Source organism: Nicotiana tomentosiformis, chromosome 7, assembly GCF_000390325.3.
Source record: "Nicotiana tomentosiformis chromosome 7, ASM39032v3, whole genome shotgun sequence".
Taxonomy (NCBI): Eukaryota; Viridiplantae; Streptophyta; class Magnoliopsida; order Solanales; family Solanaceae; genus Nicotiana; species Nicotiana tomentosiformis.
Genome location: NC_090818.1, coordinates 23837270 through 23856145, shown reverse-complemented (window position 1 = coordinate 23856145; position 18876 = coordinate 23837270). Strand labels below are relative to the sequence as shown.

Sequence of the window (18876 nt, the reverse complement as noted above, 5' to 3'; positions counted from 1 at the left end):
TATATCATATACATATAAAAGTTCAAATATTCTACATACAAAAGCCTCAAAGCAAAATGTTGATCCATTTTTTTACTCCTAAAAAATAAATTTCACATTTTCATTTAACTATTTTTTGAATATACAAAGTTTTGAAATCGATTTAAGGTGAAGAGGTAGTTGAAGAACAAAAACAATAGCTTGGAGGGTGGTGGAAATTTATTTGCATTCGACCAATAAAAAGAAGGGAAGCCTTGAAGTAACGGTAAAATTATCTTTGTGTGACCCATATCCCATAGGTCGCGAGTTCGAGCCGTAGAATCAACCATTAATTCTTGCATTAGGATCTTTGGGGTGCGATGCGTGCGACTCTTCCGCAGACCCTGCATAAATATGAGATACTTTATGCGCTGGGTTGCCCTTCGCCCTTTTAGTCCAGCAATAGAAACCTTCAAAATGTCTCCCGTTCGCTGGAATCTTTTTCAGTAAATGATTGTTTTTTAAAGATTTTGACTTTTCTAAAGTAGGTCGGTAATGGACAATAATCGTCCAAAACATGACCATTAATGCGCGGTCGGAATTTTGAAGGTCGGAAGAGCATACCGACTAAAGTCGGTTGGAAATTACTGACTAACATTGGTCGGTAAACTGAACAGGGCAGGCAACTTACCGACCAACTTTGGTTGGTAATGTTGAATTTTTGGAAAATAAATATGCATTAACCGACCAACATTGGTCGGTAATTTATAATTTTAATTTTTTTTATTAGATACCGACTAAGGTTAGTCGATTTTCTAGGATTAATTTTGGCAGAAAATGCCTGTTTTCGTAGCTACACCACCTACCAAATAAAAATATCATACCAACACCCCCAATTCACATCTAATAACCACTAATTCACCACGTACAATCCCTAATTCACCACAAATTAAACCAAACATCCAACAACAACAACAACCAAACATCCAATTAATACTTTAAAACTAACAAATTAAAGTTCAATTAAATATCATAATCCAAAACCAAGCAAAAATTAAGTAATACAACAATTTCAAAATTGTTCAATCTAATTCAAAACTAGTTCTATTAGTCTTGTTCAAAGTATATCAAAGTATTGGTCAAGGGGTATTTTCTACAACATCATCATCATCTCATGAACTTTCATCTACAAGACGGTATAGAGAATGGTCTTCTGGAGGACGGGAAGAACGATCACGGGTCGGACATGAGGAACGATCACGGGGAGGACGGGAGGAATGATCACGTGGAGGCCGAGCATCTGGCGATGACTCACGAGACCGGGGCAACGGAAAAGCTCCAGTAGAAAGGAGAGTTCTGATCTGAGCTTGCATACCAAGGAATTGACCATCTCTAAGCCTTTCTCTTTCCTTGGCCGCTTCTAACTCGGATGTAAGATTTGTCACTGTCTCCCACATAGCCGAGAGGATATTAAGTTCCTCGCCTTGTTAGGAAGTCCCTATTCCTTGCATTCCACACCTATAAGGATAGAATTGTTTCTCAGGAAACCCGTATACCTCCCCCATTTTAGACCGCCAACAGCCTCCAACCATATTATTTCAGCATCATCGTCCGAAGGTTGGGTTGGCTCGCCCGATTCACCAGCTGGCTGACTATGAATGAATTCCTCCATGTTACTTTGGTAGCGACCCTACATTATTTTAAATTAAATTAGTATTTAAAAATTCTTATAAAAGTAAATTATAACACTTAAAGAAAATTAAAAGCTTACATATACAGTCTATGCCCGTTCTCGTGTTTTAAAAAAAATTTAAAACACGAAAGTGCTTTAAAAAACTAACTTTTTAATCCTCGTCGACATTGTTCCTCGTTCGAAAATTCCTCGTCCTCACTTGTTTGAATTTCATCAGTTGATTCTTCGTCCTCATTTTCTATAATTATTACTTCATTTATATCAACTTCTTCCAATATGCGTTTAGGATGTTCCAAATCATTTTCTAACTGATCGTCTACTATTTGGTGAACATTGGAGATATCGTTTTGATATGCAACATCTAACACATTCGTGACTTTCACTCTACCTACAGGCTTAGTTTTGATTACAACCCACCAATCAGACTTATTCCGCCACAATGGATAAGGAGCATATTTCCATAAGTACGATGTACATCCAAGTACGATTAGGATAATTCCTATTGTACATCCAAGTATGATGTTCCATCTATACAAATAAAAAATAATTGAGATATTTTCATAAGTATTACAACTACTTAATATATTCTATAATTATAAATTAATTAAATTATTTTTAGTTAATTAAGATAGTTAATTTTTAATAATTACACCCAAAAGGTTCAACAATTATCCCTAAAAATTCAATTCATATCTAAAAAGTTCAACCATTACCCCTAAAAGTTCAATTCATATCCTAAAAGTTCAACCCACACCCTAAACAATTCAATTAATACCCTAAACAATTCAATTACCCCTAAAAATTTATTTCATACACTAAAAGTTCAATTCACAAGAACAAATCCTAAAAAACCAATTCAATTCCTAACAAAATTACTCAGTGTCACACCTCCTTTTTTTCCGAGGGATAGGGAGTTTTTTCAATTAAAGTAATATTATTCGAAATAAAATTATTTATTTAATTTAGAGTCACCACTTGGAATAATTTTTATGGTGTCCCAAATCACCGATTTATTTTAAAACCCCAAATCAATGAAATTTGACTCTCTTTAAAGTCTGCGAAAACCAGATGACCAGGTAAGGAATTCTGCTAAATGCCAGGCTCGGGATTTGGCACTAATAGGAGACATGCTGTTGCAAGTTACGGAAATAGCACAATTTATATACAAGACCAACCAAGACATTGCAAATCATCCAAATCTACACCTGACTAAAATTGTATACATCGATGCCTACTATTCAAATGGTATTTTAATGATTTACAATCATCCTTAAACTCTCTTTTTGTACAAATTTAGGGAAAATTCCTTGTTCCATGATTGCTATTAATATTCAGTCCCACTTAGAACTCAGCCATGCTTTTAAATAGAAATTTCATCAAATGCATAAATTCAATGACAATTCAACCAATTTCGGATTGGAAAATATATATTTTAAAACCTAGAATGAGCAGATAACCAACAATAGGAGCCCTAATTAAAAGCAAGAATTATATTACTTCATACAAGCATCGTGTTTCGAATTACTTCCCAGTTTTATCACTTTTCAAATTGACACAAAACTATATTTATTATATATTCCAATAACAGAAAATCAGGAGCTAAACAAATTCACATAGATTAATCAAGAATCAAAATGAAAGCATAATAAAAGGAGTTTAAAACTTACCTAATTAAATAATGAGATAACTGAGATGAGCCAAATGAAGGCAAATACAAATTCGGATGAAGCTCAGCAGAAAAAGTTCAGCAACCAACAGCAGAAGTTCTACAATGCTTCGATATAGAATAGCTTTAGAAAACCCAGAACCATGAACAACAACTTCCAATAATGACAGAAATTTGTTGTTTTAGCCTATTTCCTTCTGTTTTTGTCGCCTTTTCTTTTCTTTTTGCTCTTGAAATTCGTTTTCGATCCATAATCCAATTTTGATTTTGTTTATGAAGCTCGTTTGAGGAGGGAGGCGGAATTGGGTGGCTGCTCAAGAGAGAAGAAGAAAAAGAAGAAGAAGAAGAAGAAGGGGAGGGAGACGGCTAGGTTTTTGGTGTAGAAGAGGGGGAAGGGTGTTGTGTGTGTAAGGGAGAAGAAAGGGGGAGTTAGAAACTTTTGAGAATAGAGTAAGAGAAATGAGGGGAAAATTCAGTATTTGGGATCTGGATTTAGAATTACTGACCAACGTTGGTCGGTAATGTTGGTCGGTACACTAAGTGACCAGGCGTTGACTGTGTTTGACCATTAACCGACCAACTTTGATCGGTTATTTTAAACAAAAAAACTAAATTATGTTTTTTGTATTTTTATTTCTTAAAATATTATAAACTATAAAAAATTAATATAAACTATAAGCATTTATTTTATTCACATATATATTTACTATAAATAATTATAAACTATAAGCATAATCTTTATAAATAATTATATTATCTAATTACTTTTAATAAATTATAAGCGCATATATATATATATATATATATATATATATATATATATATATATATATATATATATATATATATATATATATATATTGAATTCCACATTTCGTCTTATATATTCATTTGTTTTATAACTAATTACAAATCACATAGATTAATAAATATCGGTCAAGACGTTTTACCTTTTGTATTCATCTATCTAAGTTAATTTTCTAAGTTATAATTAAGTATATGAGTAATCTCACACACACACATACACACTGTTGTAATTGATGATCAATCACATACATTACTACGTATGAAAACTTTATCAATTGATTAAGTGATAAATCAATATTATTCTACTTTAAATATGATTAGTCGATTGTTATATTAACTCGTTTACTTAATGCTAATAACTTCTTTCGTTTCTTTAATTTGTGATCCATATATACATGTCAAAGATGTTTAGTATTAATTCTTTTATATTTCATTCATTCATCACTAATAATGCATGACATAAATTAATCGATATAGGTCGAGACGTTTTGTTTTAAATATTCATCGATATAGGTCGAGACTTTAATTTTAATATTCATCGATGTATCTAAGTAAGTTATAAGTCGATGAATCAATTTATAAATAGATATATTTGATGATGATCAATTATATATACTAATTAGATTATTGCTTCTTCACAAGTCTATCCCCAAAAGAACCCGACCTTATGTCCCTAACGCTTCGTGTTCTTAGATGTGGCTATACCTATATATATATATATATATATATATATATATATATATATATATATATATATATATATATATATATATATATATATACACACACACACATACACACTTCGTTGTACTACTTTAACTATATATAGATTGTTATAGTATATGTTAGTGTATTCATTATTTGTATTTCAAAATAAAGTGTTAATGGATTACATTTATATTATTTAGATAGTAAATAACTGAAGTTGGTCGGTTATTTTCCAGAAATTACATTTACCGACCAACGTTAGTCGGTAAAATCTTCCCCTGCAATAACCGATCAACTTTGGTCGATAAATTTAACTATAAATTTTATAAAATATTTTAAATATAATATAATTATTAAAATTTTAAAAAGTGGGTCCACAATACTGACCAATGTTGATCAGTAATCAAAAAGGTGCTTTGACTAAGCAAGTCTGACTACTGCGGTCAAATATTTGACCAATATACCGACCAATTTCGGTTGGTATGTAATTTTAAAAAATGTAAAATATTTTTTTGGTAGTTTTCGTTTGTGTTGGACGATTTTTTGGTTGCTTTTGTTGACCGACCAACGTTGGTTGGTATCACTTGGTCGATTTTTCTCGAATTTTTAGTAGTGTGGCGCAACTTCAGCTGACCGAGGACATGACCATTGATAGGAAGGTATGAAAGTCGAGGATTAGGATAGTAGAGTAGGTAGTCCAGAATGTTCATAATAGTAGTATTGGCACGCAGTCTCGCTTTCTGTTGATAGTAGGTTTTTATGACTAACCGTTGTTTTCTTTCATTATTGATCACCTTACTATCTTGTTCTTTTTATTCTGTTTTTATATGGATTTTTGGTACTGTCCCTTCTTGTCTATATTTTTATTAATGTGATGCTTATGCTTTCCTGAACCGAGGGTTTATTGGAAATAACATCTCTATCCTCACAAGGTAGGAGAAAGGTATGTGTACACATTACCCTCCCAGATCCTACGGTGTGAGATAATACTGGGTATATTGTTGTTGTTGTTTATTTACTGAGTAATATCTTTTCAACCAAAAAAGTAGTTAATTTTATTTCTATACCTGCTCCAGTCTTCTCCACCGCCACACCAGGTGACCCGGCACTTAGCTTTCTTTTTCTTCAACAATGGAGCATACACACACTGCTTTTCAAAATTCCAAAATAGAAAGAAAAAAAAAGAGCTTCACTCTCGCTCTGTGTCGATCAAGAAGAATCAAAATCATTTTTTCTCTTTTTCATATTACTAATGTTTTTAGCTCGTGTTTTCACCTAAAATTCAAGAAATTTTAATTTACTGCAGTTTAAAGAATACGCCCATTTGTTTTTCCTTAGATCTGATGAGAATGTGCTTATCTTTTCTCTATTTAAAATATATACCGATTGGTGTCTATTTGGAGATTCTTTGGAGAAGTGTAATGTTTGTTTGCAATGGAAATATAGTGGAGACGGTGGGAAGGAGTGTCAAATGATACCCCTTTGCGAGAAAAATATACCGTGTAGCTAGGTGAAAAAATAAATTATATGTATATATATATTATGTATTGACTTCCCTTAATTTTTGGGTATGTTTACTTTTATATATTTTGACACCCCTTAACAAAAATTCTGGCTCCGCTACTAAAGACGAGAGAGAACGGAAAAATAAAAAATGCGAGAGTAAGCAAGAGGTTGTGAGTTTGAGTCACCTCAAGAGCAAGGTGGGGAGTTCTTGGAGGGAGGGAGCCGAGGGTCTATCGGAAACAGCTTCTCTATCTCAGGGTAGTGATAAGGTCTGCGTACACATTACCCTCATCAGACCCTCCTAGTGAAATTATACTGAGTTGTTGTTGTCGTTGTTGTTTTGTAACATTCTGGTTACAAAATTATCACAACAATTAATGAAAAGACGAATCTAGCCTTTAAAAGCTCTTTTGTCCACGTGGCATTCATCAAGAGGACTATTGACAAATACTGAAGCTAGCATTACTGGAGCAGAGTCTATCCCTGTTTAAATATCCAATTTAGAATGTAATTTTACATTCCTATACACTATTTTAAACTTTATTATCCCCCTATTTAAATTTTAATCTAATTACAAAGTTATCAATTATGTACATTTTTAGGTATTTAATGATAATAATTTAATCCTAAAATCACTCTAACATCTATATCCTACTCCCCTTACGTTTCTCTTTCCACACAACCCCCTCCCCCACGTATCTTCACTATTTCCCTCTATCAACGCCTCTTTTTACTCTTTTTCAAAAATTCCTCTATATTTTTTCACTCTTCTTCAAAAATTTCTTTTCATTTTTATAGATTCAAGCTCTAAATACTCTACTACACACCTCCATTAACGCATGTTGCTTGCTTAACTTTCAATAAAGAAGAAAACACTTTCGAAGATCAGCCCTAATTCCAGTAAGAGAGCAACAATTCTACCATTGACAGCTATTAATAAGCTTTGAAACTTTGAATTCGAATTTGGGTTTTCAAAAATCATTATTTGTTTGGATTGTGTGTTATTGCAAACAATTGAGAATATTGTTTGGAGTTTATATCTCAATTTTGAGGGTGTTTTGGTGAAGATTAGACTTGATTTTGGCTGAATTTCAGATTGAAACTCGAAGAAGAAGAAGAAGAAGAAGAAGAAGAAGAAGAAGAAGAAGACATGACATACATTATACTTACGAAATTATAGTAAAGTTGTAGTAAAATTGTAGAAAAAATGTATTATGTTGTTTATATATATATATTTTTATTTAAATATTGTATGAAAATTGAACAATATTGTATAAAAATTGTATTTAAGTTGTATGATATTGTAGTTGTATATAACTGGATAGAAATAATGTATGAGAATTGTAGATAAGTTTATAATATATAATTAGTTGTATGAAATTTATTTTTACTATGTATAAATCAGATACAAAATATACAAAAGACATATTGTATAAAATTTGTATAAAAATTATATTTAAGTGGTATGATATTGTAGTTGTATATAACTAGGTAGAAATAATGTATGAAAGTGTAGGTAAGTTGTAGATAACTCGAGTTTCACATCTCACTCCTCACGCCATCTTCTCTCGGTTCTCTCTCTCCCTCTCCCTCTCCCTCTCTCTCTCTCTTCAAATTTGTATTGTGTATATTTGGAAAATAGGTAATCCGATTTGAAAAGAATTTTGAAGCCGAAGCTTTTGTCATTTTCATACCAGTTTAGTGCACTAAGTTAGATGAATTCAAAAGTGAAACGAATTGAATTTTGTGCTTAAGTTCAGTTGCTTCGCTTATACTGATGCCTGTCATGCAGCAACTGCCAAATTCTTATTAATTGAGATTTTGCAGTTCAATACTCTCTGATCGAAATATTTGAGCGAGAAGCAATTTATCTTTGAATATTAGTTAAAATTTGATAGCCGAAATTTCTCCTGTAGTCGAATCTATTGCTTCGGTGAGAAGGCAATGCAATATTGTATTACTCCAATAGATTTCTCTTAGCTCCGGCGCATATTTTATTGTATCTAGAAGATAAGTAATCCGATCGGTAAAAGCAGTTGAATAGATGCTTTGTACTTTCTCAATAAGTTTGATGCTCTATGATATATGAATTTGAACACCGGCCAAATTGAATTTTGAGCTAAAATTCAGCTGCATAAAAATAAGGAAAGAGAAGAGGAGAGAAAAAAAGAAAAGGGTGTAACTAAATTTCTTGATTGAAGGTATAAATAATGGATTGAGAGCCTTTTAAGGTGGATTGTATATATTTTATAACTAAAATATGTTTAGGTCGGGTAAATACCAAAACATGAATATTTTTCGTAATAAGATTTCAAATAGTGTATAGGAATGAAAAAATTCTCATTTGGAATTAATGCTATAATTATGTGTGTTAGCATTGTTGGGCTAATAAATAGTTTTCTACGCTACAGTTCATCGTTTCAATTACTGATCGATAGGAACTTCTATGAGTCATACTCGGTCTTCAGAACAATGGATTAGACAAGTGAAGCTTGCTCAGTTGGTAAAAGTACTTCCACCCATGACCGTTAGGTCCTGGGTTCGAGTCACGCTGGAGGGAAAATGTGAAAACACTATAGATCTTCTTAATTTGGGAGGGGTTTTAAAAAAAAAAAAGAACAATGGAGTAAGATCAAGTCCATCATAAACAATTACACAATTGTCATAATAACTCTGAATCTTTCGACTTTCCTCCTACGAGGAAGGGGCCGGAGCTCTGTAGCAACGATAAAGTTATCTCCATGTGACCTATAGGTATAGGTCACTGGTTCAAGCCATGGAAGTAATCACTAATACTTGTATTAGGATAGGCTGTCTACATCACACCCATTGATGTACGATCCTTTCCCGGACCGTACATAAATGACGGATGATTTGTACACCGGCTTGCCTTTTACAGTCGGCGTTTACCAAGATTTGAATTGAATTTCTAGTTAACAAAATAAGTTCTCCATGTGAAACTTTAGTGGAAAATGTCTAGTTCTAAAAAGAAATATTAGTGAAAAATGTCTCATTATGAAGTCTAAACCATAAGGAGCATGAATTAGAGATATTGGAGCACAAAACTAAGTATAATAATTGGAGACAGATATGAGAATTGGTTAAAATAAAGGGTAACTGGTGGATCAGCATATGCTTAATGTACACAGTTTACAGCACCTGGTTTGTTTTTAAGCAAGTAACGATAGTTGAGGTATGTACACTACGTAAATCCATTTGATATAACAAATACTGACACTCTCCCTCTTCCATTGTCTTCCGATTGCTTCTGCTATCTTGTACTTCATGTTTTTCATATTGTACCCAAACTGCAAGTTCATCCTCAGACACCCTGGTGAAGAGAATTTCTCTAGTAGACTGCAGGCCTTCCGTTGTCCTAGTCTTCAAGCATTGGATGTTACGGCCCAAGTTCATGATATGTATTGTTCACTTTGGGCCTAGGCTCGCACAAATTTGTATTTTTGGATTACGCCACCTCAAGACCTAAAAGCGGGCGTACCATATGAACTTGTGTCATGCTTTATAAAACTCATCACTTTTCTCTTTCATTCCGACGGGGGATTCACCTAAGGTTACATGTGCACACCTTCTTCGTAAGTTTGCCAACCTATAAGGCTGTCAGTCTGCTTGGCCCGTCCTTATTGGTCCGCCTTTCGTCATGGGCATCACCAGGAATTTTCTCTTCCCTTAAGCTCAGAACAAAAATCAAGATCCTCAGGAATTACAGACTAGTTCATTACTCTCTTTCTGGTAATTTTGTCTTAAATGGCTGAATCTCTTCCTTAATTGTACATTTATCCTAAAGTAGTGTAGCAGAAAATCTGAAATGCATGACAAGTTTTTCATTATCTGAGGTAGTTGTTCATCGATCTAAACTACTAGAAGACAGTGGCAACGACTTCAAATTACTGTCACTCCGAGTCCCACGGCATCTAGGGAAACTGATGGGGCCCAAACCCATGTGTAGAAAAGAGAAAAGAAAAGGAATCAAATGATGGCAAGAGAAGTCTTAGAGTTGGCAATCAATTTGCACCGTAAATTATACAGTGCAAGTTGTAAAGTGAGATCCAATCTTCCGATTGGTTAATTGGGGCAGCCATCCCCTCTATAAAAGGAGAGTTTCAGCTCTCATTTTATACACCAATCTCAGAGGAAAAATATATATCAGAGTTAGAAAGAAAGAGTGAGGTTTCACAAATAGCGTATTCAGAAAATAGTCTATGAAAAAAATAGAGAGTGAGCGATATTGTAGTGAGGTGGGAATATCAAAAGAGAGTTATTTCTTTTGAGAGTTGTAGTGATCTTTGGAGTATTTTACTCGGACCTACAAAGTGTAAAATTCCTTGCTATAGTGATATCAGTTGCTCATCTCGGGGCCGTGATTTTTTTTCTTATTCAAAAGGGTATTCCACGTAAATATCTTGGTGTCATTGTCACTCTTTTATTTTTGTTAATTACCGTATCTCGGTGCTATATTTTTATTCCGCTTTTATTACCGCGGATATTATTATTATGAGAGTTTTATTCCCAATAATTGGTATCAGAGCACAGATTCTGCTCGTTCACATAAATACTATTCACTGTCGGTAGTGCTATACTCGGTGAAAAATAAAAAATGTCCGGCGTAAAGTATGAGGTAGCAAAATTTAACGGAGACAACGGTTTCTCAACATGACAAAGAAGGATGAGGGATCTGCTCATCCAACAAGGATTACACAAGGTACTACATGCTGATGCCAAAAAGCCTGATACCATGAAAGATGAGGATTGAGCTGACTTTGATGAAAAGGTTGCTAATGCAATTAGGTTGCACTTATCAGATGATGTGGTAAATAACATCATTGATGAAGACACCGCATGTGGCATTTGGACAAGGTTGGAAAGCCTATACATGTCCAAAACGCTGACAAATAAATTATACCTGAAGAAGCAGCTATACGCTCTACACATGGGTGAAGGTACAAATTTTTTATCACATTTAAATGTGTTTAACGGTCTAACCACATAGCTCGCCAACCTCGGAGTGAAAATCGAGGAAGAAGATAAAGTCATCTTGCTATTGAACTCATTGCCATCTTCGAACGATAATTTGTAAACAACCATCCTGCACGGTTAGACTACCATTGAGTTGAAAGACGTCACATCGGCTCTTCTACTCAACGAGAAGATGAGAAAGAAGCCTGGAAATCAAGGACATGCTCTCATCACAGAAGGCAGAGGCAAGAGTTATCAAAGGAGTTCGAGCAACTATAGTAGATCTGGAGCTCGTGGGAAGACTAAGAACCGATCTAAATCAAAAGCCAGAAATTCCTGCAATTGTGATTAACTAGGTCACTTTAAAAGAGATTGCCCAAATCCAAGGAAGGACAAAGGTGAAAGCAGTGGCCAGAAGAATGACGACAACCACCATAGTGCAAAACAATGATAATGTTGTCCTCTTTAAAAATGAGGAAGGGGAATGCATGCACTTGTCAGGTACAGAGTCAGAATGGGTAGTTGATACAACTGCATCTTACCATACCACACCGGTAAAAGAATATTTTTGCAGATATTTAGCGGATAATTTTGGAACTGTGAGAATGGGTAGCACGAGTTACTCAAAGATTGCGGGGATCGATGACATTTGAATCAAGACAAATGTCAGATGCACATTGGTTTTAAAGGACATGCGACATGTACCTGATTTGCGATGAACTTGATCTTGGGAATTGCTTTAGACCGAGATGGATACGAGAACTATTTTACAAATAAAAAATGGAGACTCACCAAGGGATCATTGGTGATTGCAAAAGTAGTTTCTCGTGGTACGTTGTACAGGACAAATGTAAAAATATGCCAAGGTGAATTTAACGCGGTACAAGATGAGATTTATACAGATTTGTGGCAAAAAAGAATGGGTCATGTGAGCGAGAAGGAATTGCAGATTCTTGCCAGGAAATCATTCATTTCTTATGCCAAAGGTACAACAGTAAAACTTTGTTACTACTGTTTTTTGGTAAGCAGCATAGAGTCTCATTTCAGACATTGTCTGAAAGAAAATTGAATACACTTGATTTGGTATATTCTGATGTTTGTGGTCCAATGAAAATTGAATCGATGGGCAGTAATAAATATTTTATTACTTTTATTGATGATGCTTCACGAAAATTATGGGGTTATATTTTGAAAACCAAAGATCAAGTGTTTCAAGTTTTCCAGAAATTTCATGCTCTGGTGGAAAGGGAGACAAGCCAAAAGCTAAAGCGTCTCCGAAGTGACAATGAAGGTGAGTATACTTCAAGGGAATTTGAAGAGTATTGTTCGAGCCATGGGATCAGGCATGAAAAGACAGTTCCTGAAATCCCACAACACAATGGCGTAGCAGAAAGGATGAACCGCATCATTGTGGAGAAGGTGAGAAGCATGCACAGAATGGCTAAACTGCCTAAGTCATTCTAGGGTGAAGCAATTCAGACAGCTTGTTACCTAATCAATAGGAGTCCATCAGTTCCATTGGCGTTTGACATCCCAGAGAGAGTTTGAACCAACAAGGAGGTATCCTACTCGCATCTGAAGGTGTTCGGTTGAAGAGCTTTTGCACATTTACCAAAGGAGCAGAGAACAAAGATGGATGATAAATTTGTTCTATACATATTCATCGGATGTAGAGATGAAGAGTTCGGGTACAGATTGTGAGATCCTATATTCTATTCAAATATTATATAAATTAAAATTAATAGGTTTTTCTTCAATATCATTTTCAAAAATACCTTTGTTTTTATCATTAGATTTCTCAGCTGGAGAATTGATTTTCTCCATCTGAGTAATCCTATGATCACAAATCATTTGATTTTGTTTAAGAGATTTGATCTCTCGTTTTAAGTTTTCAACTTCAATTTTTAAATCATCGAAAGAAGAATCTCTTGCTGGAGATGCATTTTTGTTTAACAAACGGTTATTAACCTCTAGTAAGGAATAAGGCGGGGAATATTCAAATTCTTTTTCAAAAGGTTTTGCAAAACCAGAACTTGAATTAGAACTTGAACTAGCAGCCAAATTAATAATTTTTTCACGAAGTTTTTCATCATTAACTTCTTTTAAAAGTTCTATTACATTATCAGAAGTAATAGTTTTCATGTTTAGGTCTTGAAACTGTGATTGTAATTTATAAAATTCATCATCACAAGTACATGTATCACCTTTGCAAGTTGTACAAGTATTATCAATATTTTTATCACTATCAGATAAATCAAGCAAATCAATTTCAGCTTCGGATTCTGATTCAGAATAATAATCAGATTCCGATCCAGAAGTATATAACAAACTATAAACCTTATCACGTAGTTCATCTTCTAGTCCTAAGGTTTTCAGCTTTTGAAGCTTACAATTTGGAGCTATATGGCCAAATTTACCACACTTATAACACTTAATGTCAGCAAGATCTCGCTTAGACCTATTTTTGGTAAATCTAGTAGACTTGCGATGTGCTTTCTTGGCTTCTCGTTCTTCTTTGGATCTATATCTAGATCTCTTTTTCCTATAAGGACTGTCTTGGTTGGGGTATCTATGATACTTATGTTTCTTTTTCCTATGAGTAGAAGTTTCGGGTAAACCGAACTGGGCGCAAAAGTCCCCTAACTGGTTTCTTTCTTTAAGCTTATCCATCTTAAGTTGTCTGGACAATCTTAATTCATTGCACAGGTTTAATCCTTCCTGTGTGCAAATTCCTATTAATTTACCATAGGTATAGTCTGCATAAGGAATTTCTCCATAACTACCTCTTAAAACCTTTCTAACTCTTTCGGCAAATAAAGAGGGAAGGCCATCTATGAACTTAGCTTTCCAATGTTCAAACTTATTTTCTGGTAGTTCCATCACTCTACTCATAAAGGTGTCTTTATACCACCTAAACTCACTTAAAGTCTTACATCTAAGGCTATTAAGGAGAGTACGAACAGTTTCATTTTGGTTGGTAAATCTACCATTGAAGTGTTCTAATATAGTAAGAATAAGGGTATAAACGACATCTTCTCTATTTGCCACTAGGGCCATGCCTAAGTTATCAAGTCCTTCGTCAACGGCTTTAGCGTTAATAACCATTGCCCTTTCGTCGACAGACAAATAATTGTCCCACCAGCCACGAAGTTGGCCAGTAAAACCTGCAACAATCATTCTGCAAATATTCCTATCTGTATTTTTTACACTTTTACAGATAGTTGCATACATAAGCATTCTATGTACTAGAATAGTTAACTGCCTATCAGTCAAACCATCAAGATTCCATTCGTAAATTTCGGAACCACTGTAAGACGTATTAGTCTGATTCCAATCACGTTCCTCTATTAAAACATCTTGAGGAGTAGGACGATTGTAATAATAAGTCTGCATTCTAGGTTTATCAGCATATCTGCTATCTGCAAACTTACTATTCTTTTTGGGGTAACTTCTGAGTTTATTAAACTCTGACAAAACATCCTTTTTATAGTCAAAAGTAGAATCTAATTTATCAGCAAAATCATTTGATAAATCAATGGGTTTGATATTCAAACCGGATAACTTTTTATCAAGAAGTTCTTCTAAGTCTCCAAAAGATTTAAATTTAAAATCCTGAATATCAGGAGGTCTTTGAATATGAGTAACAACAATCTGAGGTTCTGATTTGCTTCCTGAAGAAGAGGCAATATCAGTCAAAGTCTTTTTCGTATTCATCTCCTTAATCAAGACTGTTAAATCATCAAGTTTTTTATTAAGAAAACTAACGTTTTCACCCAAAACTTTAACATATAAACTCAAATAATTATTTTGAGAAATTAATTTATTAATTTCTGCGATGCTGACTGCAGCAACATCTTCATCAATAAATTTTTGAAATGCAGTAAAAGTAATACCTGTATTATTAGGTAAAACAAAAGATGATTGAGGAGGGTAAATGGCTTTAGTAATATTGCCACTCCCGTCTTTATAAGATCTTTTCAAAACTTTTATAAAAAGTGGTAAATATGTGGTTATAAACCAAGGAACAAAATACATAATTTGATTATGTAAAGCACAAGTTTCATAAAACTCTTGTGAAATATTGTTTAAATCTTCCTTACTATAAGTATCAAAAAACCAAGTTTTAAACTGGTTCCATTTATCAGTAAAAAATTCTTTTTGAATATAACCTCTAGCTTGTGACCCTGGACTAAAATCAATTTGGTGTGGAATCATTAAGAATCATTGGGGTCAAAATCCATTTCGGACGCAGAAGGAATATCCTTATCAGAAATATTATCACTATCCTGAACAATATTTGTTTTGGGGTTAATCTTAACCCTTTCAACAGGTTTATCACCTACTTTAGTAGAAATTGTGTGTAAAGATGCAGCACGATTTCTAGCTGGTCCATAGACTGGTTCAACAGGAGAAATGTGTTGAATATCAGGCAACAGTCTACGACTAGTAAAGGAATGTCTGTTATAACTAGAATTAATAGTAGGCAACATTCTATTATTAGAAAATGACTGTCTACTATAAGTGGAACTATTATCGTCAAACTGAATGCAAATCCTACCATCCGGATTTTGAGTAATATGAGAATACTCAGTATTACTAACAGTATCAGTTATCTGACTGGGGGATATAACCGAATCCAAAGTCCATGTGGTTGAAAAATTAATTTCTTCCCACTTAATAGGTCTTCTCGTGGTGACCTTAGACTTTGCAAAATTCGTTTCCACTAGAATAGTCTGATCAGATGTATCATATAATTTACATCTGGGGTTTAACGTAGATAGTAATTTAAAATATATTCTATACGATAAACATATCAGTTCAGAACCAGGCGCATAATTATAACCATGCGTTTTCACATTTAATGTTAATGCATCAAGTATATTAACATCAGATAAAGATAATTGCAAATTGGGTTGAGTATTAAAATATACTGGGCCATAGGCGACAGTAGATTCAATAGAACCCATCAGAGACTGTCTAAAATTCAAATTTCTGGCATCTCTGAGAGCAGCCAAAAATGTCTCTGGTAACCCTTTAAGGGTTAAAGGCTTAAAAGCAATTTGAACCATACCAATATGCAAATAATTATACTGGTGTTTATGAATATCTACATCATGTTTGTTTAACAAACGAATAGTCTGTTCAGACGAACTTAAAGCTAAAGATTGCTCAGTTGTTTTAATAAGTTGTTTAGAAGAGAGTTTATCAAACCATCCATAATCATAGATTGTTCTAATAGGGACTTTAGGAATAGTCCATTTGTTTAACAAATCAAGGTTTTGAGGTATATCTACCTCTTCCAATCTAGTATTTTTCATACTAGTTTCTCCTAAATCCATATTTCAGAAACATATCTATGTCGAATATTTCATATCTATCTTATATATACCATGAAAGTACCTAGGCTTTGATACCATTTAACAGGATCAAGTGGCGGGCGGTAATCCGCCATGCCTTCTCAATTAAATTAAAACAGAAATCACCGTTTGACCGGGAACTGGACTTGTTTCACACCTCACATCTGGCTTTTATATGCCTGGAAGGTTTCCACCAGTTAAAGATTTCTATTTTAACATATTTGAGAATTCTTAATCTAGCTAATTCAGTACCCTTATATTTAAAGACTGGCGGTAATCCGCACAATCAGTAAGGATAAGAATTGAAATATACTTGAATTTTATATATAGTTTAATGACTGTATGGAAGGTTAAAAACCTTTACTCAAGCAAGGGGTCTGTCATAATATAATACATACTTTTATTGAGCCCATGTGTCTAGCAGTTCTAACCGTGAAAGAAGATGCCCTTTTAACTCCTTTATCGGGCTGAGGTTCACGGCTGGCTAGACGGAGCCACTAAGGCAAAGCCAATAAGAGTAGTGTTATATCAGACTGTACCAACCATCTTGACACCAAGTCAAAACTCTATATATAAAACTCATTTATATTTTAATAGATGCCGTCGCTTTCATAGTGTATATAGGAGAGAAGTTAGATACTCAACATAGATATGAAGTCTCTTAGCCGGACATCGTGATTTTCTTCTAGTCTCTCCTCTCTGGCCGTGACGATGTCCGGCTAAGAGACTTCATATCTATGTTGAGTATCTAACTTCTCTCCTATATACACTATGAAAGCGACGGCATCTATTAAAATATAAATGAGTTTTATATATAGAGTTTTGACTTGGTGTCAAGATGGTTGGTACAGTCTGATATAACACTACTCTTATTGGCTTTGCCTTAGTGGCTCCGTCTAGCCAGCCGTGAACCTCAGCCCGATAAAGGAGTTAAAAGGGCATCTTCTTTCACGGTTAGAACTGCTAGACACATGGGCTCAATAAAAGTATGTATTATATTATGACAGACCCCTTGCTTGAGTAAAGGTTTTTAACCTTCCATACAGTCATTAAACTATATATAAAATTCAAGTATATTTCAATTCTTATCCTTACTGATTGTGCGGATTACCGCCAGTCTTTAAATATAAGGGTACTGAATTAGCTAGATTAAGAATTCTCAAATATGTTAAAATAGAAATCTTTAACTGGTGGAAACCTTCCAGGCATATAAAAGCCAGATGTGAGGTGTGAAACAAGTCCAGTTCCCGGTCAAACGGTGATTTCTGTTTTAATTTAATTGAGAAGGCATGGCGGATTACCGCCCGCCACTTGATCCTGTTAAATGGTATCAGAGCCTAGGTACTTTCATGGTATATATAAGATAGATATGAAATATTCGACATAGATATGTTTCTGAAATATGGATTTAGGAGAAACTAGTATGAAAAATACTAGATTGGAAGAGGTAGATATACCTCAAAACCTTGATTTGTTAAACAAATGGACTATTCCTAAAGTCCCTATTAGAACAATCTATGATTATGGATGGTTTGATAAACTCTCTTCTAAACAACTTATTAAAACAACTGAGCAATCTTTAGCTTTAAGTTCGTCTGAACAGACTATTCGTTTGTTAAACAAACATGATGTAGATATTCATAAACACCAGTATAATTATTTGCATATTGGTATGGTTCAAATTGCTTTTAAGCCTTTAACCCTTAAAGGGTTACCAGAGACATTTTTGGCTGCTCTCAGAGATGCCAGAAATTTGAATTTTAGACAGTCTCTGATGGGTTCTATTGAATCTACTGTCGCCTATGGCCCAGTATATTTTAATACTCAACCCAATTTGCAATTATCTTTATCTGATGTTAATATACTTGATGCATTAACATTAAATGTGAAAACGCATGGTTATAATTATGCGCCTGGTTCTGAACTGATATGTTTATCGTATAGAATATATTTTAAATTACTATCTACGTTAAACCCCAGATGTAAATTATATGATACATCTGATCAGACTATTCTAGTGGAAACGAATTTTGCAAAGTCTAAGGTCACCACGAGAAGACCTATTAAGTGGGAAGAAATTAATTTTCCAACCACATGGACTTTGGATTCGGTTATATCCCCCAGTCAGATAACTGATACTGTTAGTAATACTGAGTATTCTCATATTACTCAAAATCCGGATGGTAGGATTTGCATTCAGTTTGACG

The 18876-nt window shown here is 34.0% G+C and overlaps 1 long non-coding RNA gene across 1 annotated transcript; it reads right to left on the bottom strand.

Annotated features, from left to right (window-relative positions):
• Positions 1 to 1046: 1046 nt before the first annotated feature.
• On the bottom strand, positions 1047 to 3756 carry LOC104101034 (uncharacterized). Its single transcript, XR_687382.4, has 2 exons — positions 3319 to 3756; positions 1047 to 1648 (listed from the first exon to the last, which is right to left on the bottom strand). It is a non-coding gene; the product is annotated as an uncharacterized lncRNA (long non-coding RNA).
• Between the last annotated feature and the right edge of the window lie 15120 nt (positions 3757 to 18876).